Source organism: Lucilia sericata, unplaced genomic scaffold, assembly GCF_015586225.1.
Source record: "Lucilia sericata isolate MDLA Ls3-8-SP2 unplaced genomic scaffold, ASM1558622v1 Contig002836F_arrow, whole genome shotgun sequence".
NCBI classification, from domain to species: Eukaryota; Metazoa; Arthropoda; class Insecta; order Diptera; family Calliphoridae; genus Lucilia; species Lucilia sericata.
The window spans coordinates 30,746-37,415 of NW_023996528.1; the positions used below are offsets into that span (position 1 = coordinate 30,746).

A 6,670-nucleotide genomic window follows, 5' to 3' on the forward strand; every position below is an offset into this window, starting at 1 on the left:
GAACAGAACTAGAACAGAACTAGAACAGAACTAGAACAGAACTAGAACAGAACAGAACTAGAACAGAACTAGAACAGAACTAGAACAGAGCTAGAACAGAACTAGAACAGAACTAGAACAGAACTAGAACTGAACTAGAACAGAACTAGAAATGAACTAAACTAGTACTGAACTAGAACTAAAACTGCACTAGAGTTAGAACTGTACTGGAACTGAATTTTAGAACTAGAACTAGTACTAGAACTAGTAGAACTTAAACTGAACTAGAACTGAACAATTAGAACTGTACTGGAACTGAACTTTAGGTTATCCTGACAGCACACAGTGGTATAGGAAAAAAAAAAGAGGGAAATAATTCGGTAACTTCTAAACGGTTAATCCGATTTTAATGAAATTTGGTATGCACAAAGAGGAGGTGTTGTCGAGTTTAGGTTTTGAATTTTGACCTTATAGGCCAACCAGGGGCCCGGCGGGGGGTCCTCAAATTAGGACACCTCGGCTATGTTAAATTTTTAAAACGATCCTATTTCTTCATTTGAGTTCCGATTTAAAAAAAATTTCGTATATAGAATCTCCTCATCGAGCACTATAAAAAATGTTGTCATAGCAGTAAATTATCTCTTATAGTTTAGGAGATATTCGCATTTGAAAATTAAAATTTTAAAATTTTTACCGTCCTTACTTTAGTTTTTTTTTGATAATAGCAGGTCCAAATATTCCCGATTTTCGCCATTTTGTTTTATTTGCTTAACAACAAGTTTATATACCAAGTAGTGAAAGAATTATGTAAAAATCATGACTGAGTCCAAAGTTATAGGCATTTAAATTTAAAAAATTAAAAAAAGGCGATTTTTTGTCATTTTTTTGGGAAAAAAGTATCTTTTTCTTTTTAAGTTATCTAAAAAGTTTCTAAGAAGATGTATATAGAATTTATACTTTTTGGAAAGCTGACTTTACATAAAATACGATAAATGAAACAAAACCTAAAAATTTTGATACCGAGGGGACCAGGTCCATCCAAAAAAACCCTATTTTTTATGGAAAATTAAATTTTGAGCAAAAATTCTCAAATCGCATAGTCGATATCAAATTATAGTGACCTGTTTTATATGACCCAATAAGTTCTTAATCATTTTGTAACGGGTTTCGATAACCCCGCCCCTGGTATGGATATAATAGGCAAAAAACCAAAAAATCCCATTTTTGGGATTTTTTAAAACTTTTTTGGGAATTCCGGGATTTCTAATAAGAAAATTCGAAATTTTTATTTAATTTTGGATTTTGAGTAAAAAAATCTACCTAACTGTAAAATTTCATCAAAAAATATTCATAAATAAAATTTTTATTGCAATTTGAAAATTTGTATCTTCGCAAAAACTGAATAAAAAACATTTTTAATTTTTTTTAAAAAAAGTATTCCGCGAATTTTTTAATTTTCAAAAATTATATACAGTTTTGAAAAATAGACAAAATTACCTTTCCATTGATATATAACATGCCTACCTAATGTTTTTTAAGTGACAAATTAATTAGGGAAAACTCAACATCTTTTAGAAAATTTACCTAGCACTATTATTTTCATCCATATATGTAACAAATTTAAGAGTTAACCTTATGGATGAAAATAATAGTGCTAGGCAAATTTTCTAAAAGATGTTGAGTTTTCCCTAATTAATTTGTCACTTAAAAAACATTAGGTAGGCATGTTATAATCAATGGAAAGGTAATTTTGTCTATTTTTCAAAACTGTATATAATTTTTGAAAATTAAAAAATTCGCGGAATACTTTTTTAAAAAAAATTAAAAAATGTTTTTTATTCAGTTTTTGCGAAGATACAAATTTTTCTAATTGCAATAAAAATTTTATTTATGAATATTTTTTGATGAAATTTTACAGTTAGGTAGATTTTTTTACTTAAAATCCAAAATTAAATCAAAATTTCGAATTTCTTATTAGAAATCCCGGAATTCCCAAAAAAGTTTTAAAAAATCCCAAAAATGGGATTTTTTAGTTTTTTGCCTATTATATCCATACCAGGGGCGGGGTTATCGAAACCCGTTACAAAATGATTAAGAACATATTGGGTCATATAAAACAGGTCACTATAATTTGATATCGACTATGCGATTTGAGAATTTTTGCTCAAAATTTAATTTTCCATAAAAATAGGGTTTTTTTGGATGGACCTGGTCCCCTCGGTATCAAAAATTTTTAGGTTTTGTTTCATTTATCGTACTTTATGTAAAGTCAGCTTTCCAAAAAGTATAAATTCTATATACATCTTCTTAGAAACTTTTTAGATAACTTAAAAAGAAAAGATACTTTTTCCCAAAAAAATTACAAAAAATCGCCTTTTTAATTTTTAAATTAAAATGCCTATAACTTTGGACTCAGTCATGATTTTTACATAATTCTTTCACTGCTTGATATATAAACTTGTTGTTAAGCGAATAAACAAATGGCGAAAATCGGGAATATTTGGACCTGCTATTATCAAAAAAAAACTAAAGTAAGGACGGTAAAAATTTTAAAATTTTAATTTTCAAATGCGAATATCTCCTAAACTATAAGAGATAATTTACTGCTATGACAACATTTTTTATAGTGCTCGATGAGGAGATTCTATATACGAAATTTTTTTTAAATCGGAACTCAAATGAAGAAATAGGATCGTTTTAAAAATTTAACATAGCCGAGGTGTCCTAATTTGATGACCCCCCCGCCGGGCCCCTGGTTGGCCTATAAGGTCCAAATTCAAAACCTAAACTCGACAACACCTCCTCTTTGTGCACACCAAATTTCATTAAAATCGGATTAACCGTTTAGAAGTTACCGAATTATTTCCCTCTTTTTTTTTCCTATACCACTGTGCAGCACTTGGCAATTCCAACATTTATTAAATTTTCTTTACACACAACATAACATTCTCATAAATCGCTTCAAATTCATCTCTTAAATATTGAAAATCTAAGCAAATATTTGTAGTCTTTCCTTGCATTTCCTCAACTGATCACTATCCTCCTGGTTAATGCTCAATCTAGCCAATATGTTTAGAGAAACTTGAGACGCTTCCAGCATATGTTGATTGATCTCTCCCCAACCGTGAGAGAACACAAAGTGTCACACCGGCATGATGATTCTCACGATCGACTCTTTTTAAATCGGTGACATTACATTCATATACCAATTCCTGTATCTCAATGGCAGCTTCATGAATATATTCAATTTCCTGGACAATTTCATTTCTTAACTGTGAAAGACTAGAATTGAGAGCCTGTTTACAAGCAAAATAATTTTCTAAGAGATCACGATTAAAACGGGCAATTTGTCTTTCGTATTGTTTGTAGCATTTCTTAACCTCATCCGAATGTTTCTGGATTGTTAAGTTGATTAAGTTTTTCATTGATTATTCTTTCGTAATTGTTTATATAATCGTGGGCTTTTTGTAGAACAGCAGAATTTTCCTCAATTTGAAGTTGGGTGTCATTCCAGGCTAGTTCAGCATTGAGTTTTTTCGCTCAAAATAAGCAAACGTATGCCTTGATAGAGAGGTCCATGCTTTTTAGAGATTTCGGGTAAATAGATTTTGGCATTAAGTGAAAAAAACTTAAAAAGGAAACAAAGTTATATGTTGATTATTCATTTTTTAAGAAAAAATATAAATTTTACCAGAATAAACGTTAAACATAAAATTAAATAAAATTTCATTGTGAACCAATTCTAGCAAGAAAAATTTTAAACTGATAGAATTTTAACCAAAAATTTCTTTAAAAATTTGGCAATTTCCTTTAAGTTAAATAAATAATACATAATTTAAGATAAAATTTATGTAAAAAATATTAATTTAACAAAGTGCATTGTTAAATCAAAAGCGACATTGAAAAGTTTTTATCAATATTTGATCAAAACTACAATGAGACAACAAGGAAAATATTTGATCAATGCTACAAGGGGACTACAAGTAAAAACACTTCTTCATATCTCAAGTACTCAAATGAAGGGGAGTATTATTTACTCATAAATTATTGAACAATTACTAATATATATTTTAAAAAATCTAAAGAAAACAGTTTCAAATTAAACGCTGATGCTTAAAGTTCTGTAAAATGATAAAAGTATTGATTTTAAGTTTTTGCTTCCTAAGCGCCAAAAGTGTAAGAAAAATTACAAATTATATTTTAAGAAAATTTTTAATAATTTGAAATAAATATGTAGGTTGCGAGTACTACTGAGCTGGCTCAAGTTGATATCGAAAATGGATCCGTATCCCAAGTAAGTATGAGGATTTTTCCCTTTTTAAAATTGTTTAGATATTTTCTTTAAATAAATACAGGCTGTTGACAATTTGAACCAGCCCAAGTTAATAATAACAATGGACTCGACTCCAATATAATGGATAACTTATCGGAACACACATCCAATGTAACAAATGAATATTTATTTAAATACTTTTGAAAAAGAATTCATTAACATTAAATAAATCTTAAGGTTTTACAAGACTCCTCTGACCTAGCTCCAGCCGATGATAACAACAATGGACCCATCTCTAACATGATGGATAATTTATCCCAACACACTTCCAGTGTAACCAGTGAACTTTTATCTAAATTATCAGCCAAAATGCAACGTACTACCAAAACTTTAGTTGGTAATATTGAAGTAGTCGTTAGCTCCGCCCTTAAACAACTCTCACAACCCCTAGAGGATTTTGAGAATAACATCAGTGCCTCACAATGTCAACCTCTAGTAACATTGGATGAATTGCAAAAACGTATTGATACCGATCTGACTAAATGTACACAAATCTTAGCGACATCTTAACTACATTTCAAAACGATGCCGCTGATTTTGAAAGTCTTCTGGAGCAAAATATTAAGAATATTATTGCTTTACCCCAACAGTGTGAAGGTGTTGATAGTGGAAGCGGTTTCGCCAGCCATGTTGGCTGTTATGTGGAAAAAATTGCCGAGATAAATAAACAAATTGCTGCTATTTTAAATACTGCCAGCATGACTTTAGTTCATACCCGCCAATTGGCTGAACAGGCTGTTCAAGAAGGTCGCAGTTGTGCCGATAATGTGGTCGCTACCACTGGGAATCTTTGGACAAAATGTTGGCTTCGTGTCAGTTAATTTTAAATTAAATGTTTTTTATTGATTTGAAATATGTATGTACATATTCGATTAGAAAGATTTTAAAACGCAACATTTATTATATAATTTTCAAATCATTATTAAAGTTTGAAATTTGAAGAGTTGTTTAATTTCGAATCAATGTACAGTGCTAGGTTCTGCCATATTAGGGGAACTAAGCTTTTCTTAACTAGAACTAAACTAAAACTAAACTAGAACTGATTTAGAACTGAACTAGAACTGAACTAGAACTGAACTAGAACTGAACTAGAACTGAACTAGAACTGAACTAGAACTGAACTAGAACTGAACTAGAACTGAACTAGAACTGAACTAGAACTGAACTAGAACTGAACTAGAAACTGAACTAGAACTGAACTAGAACTGAACTAGAACTGAACTAGAACTGAACTATAACTGAACTAGAACTGAACTAGAATGAACTAGAAATGAACTAGAACTGAACTAGAACTGAACTAGAACTGGACTAGAACTGAACTAGAACTGAACTAGAACTGAACTAGAACTGAAGTAGAACTGAACTAGAACTGAACTAGAACTGAACTTAAACTACAACTGAACTAGAACTGAACTAGAACTGAACCAGAACTGAACTAGAATTAAACTGGAACTGAACTAAAACTGAACTAGAACTGAATTCGAACTGTTAATTTCAATTTTTTCGATGTCATCATAATTATATATTTTTTCTTTAAATCGGTTCAAAACAAAATAATATTGCACTATGGTTTCAAGAGAATTTCCCAATATTTCATTTCATTCCCTTCTCTATTGTATTCAAATTGTATTAAAAGAATTCAAAATTATTGAGCAATATAGATTTAGGAAACTCAAACTAAAGACTAGACTATAGACTAGACCAACTATAGACTACAACAAACATAGACTGGATTAACTATAAACTAGAATGTAGACTATGCTAGTACAATCCCCTCCTTTTTAGAACCTAAGTATGTGGTTAATTTCAGCAGCTCCTCCATTTTACTTGGCAGAACTATTTTCCCCCAATTTTTCTGTACTGTCTGACAATCCAAAATAACACATGATATTTAAAAGTAGTCGTCATTATGTTTGTAACAATGGCAACAACTGACGCCACAAATCCCAACCAAAAACTGATGCACGTGCATAATTGAGCAGTCCTTCGGTAACAAAATAATGATTGAATGTTTTATTAACAAAAAAATATAAAACCCCAAATAAATATTTTTTCGGATTCAGTAGAATTAAACACAAAATAGCATCCAGTCAGCAGCATTAAGAAGCATTGTCAACATGACACCTTCCAAAAGGAAAAAAAAAACTGTAAAATGGAAGAAGACTATGTATAAAAACTTATGTATGTACGTACGCACGCGCAGTACGACAAAAGGATATAAATACGAATACGAACGGGTATTAGACCAACTGTTACCATTTTTATTTTAAAAGAAAAACAAAAAACTAAAAATAAGATAGATGAAGAGAAACAAGAAGACGAGTAAGTAAGGGTTAGAGTATTAATAGGGGAAATTAA

The 6,670-nt window shown here is 30.4% G+C and overlaps 2 pseudogenes; one reads left to right on the plus strand and one right to left on the minus strand.

Annotated features, from left to right (window-relative positions):
- Positions 1 to 300: 300 nt before the first annotated feature.
- On the minus strand, positions 301 to 3,613 carry LOC119614375 (annotated as a pseudogene).
- A 417-nt stretch (positions 3,614 to 4,030) lies between these two features.
- On the plus strand, positions 4,031 to 5,144 carry LOC119614376 (annotated as a pseudogene).
- The last annotated feature ends 1,526 nt before the right edge of the window (positions 5,145 to 6,670 follow it).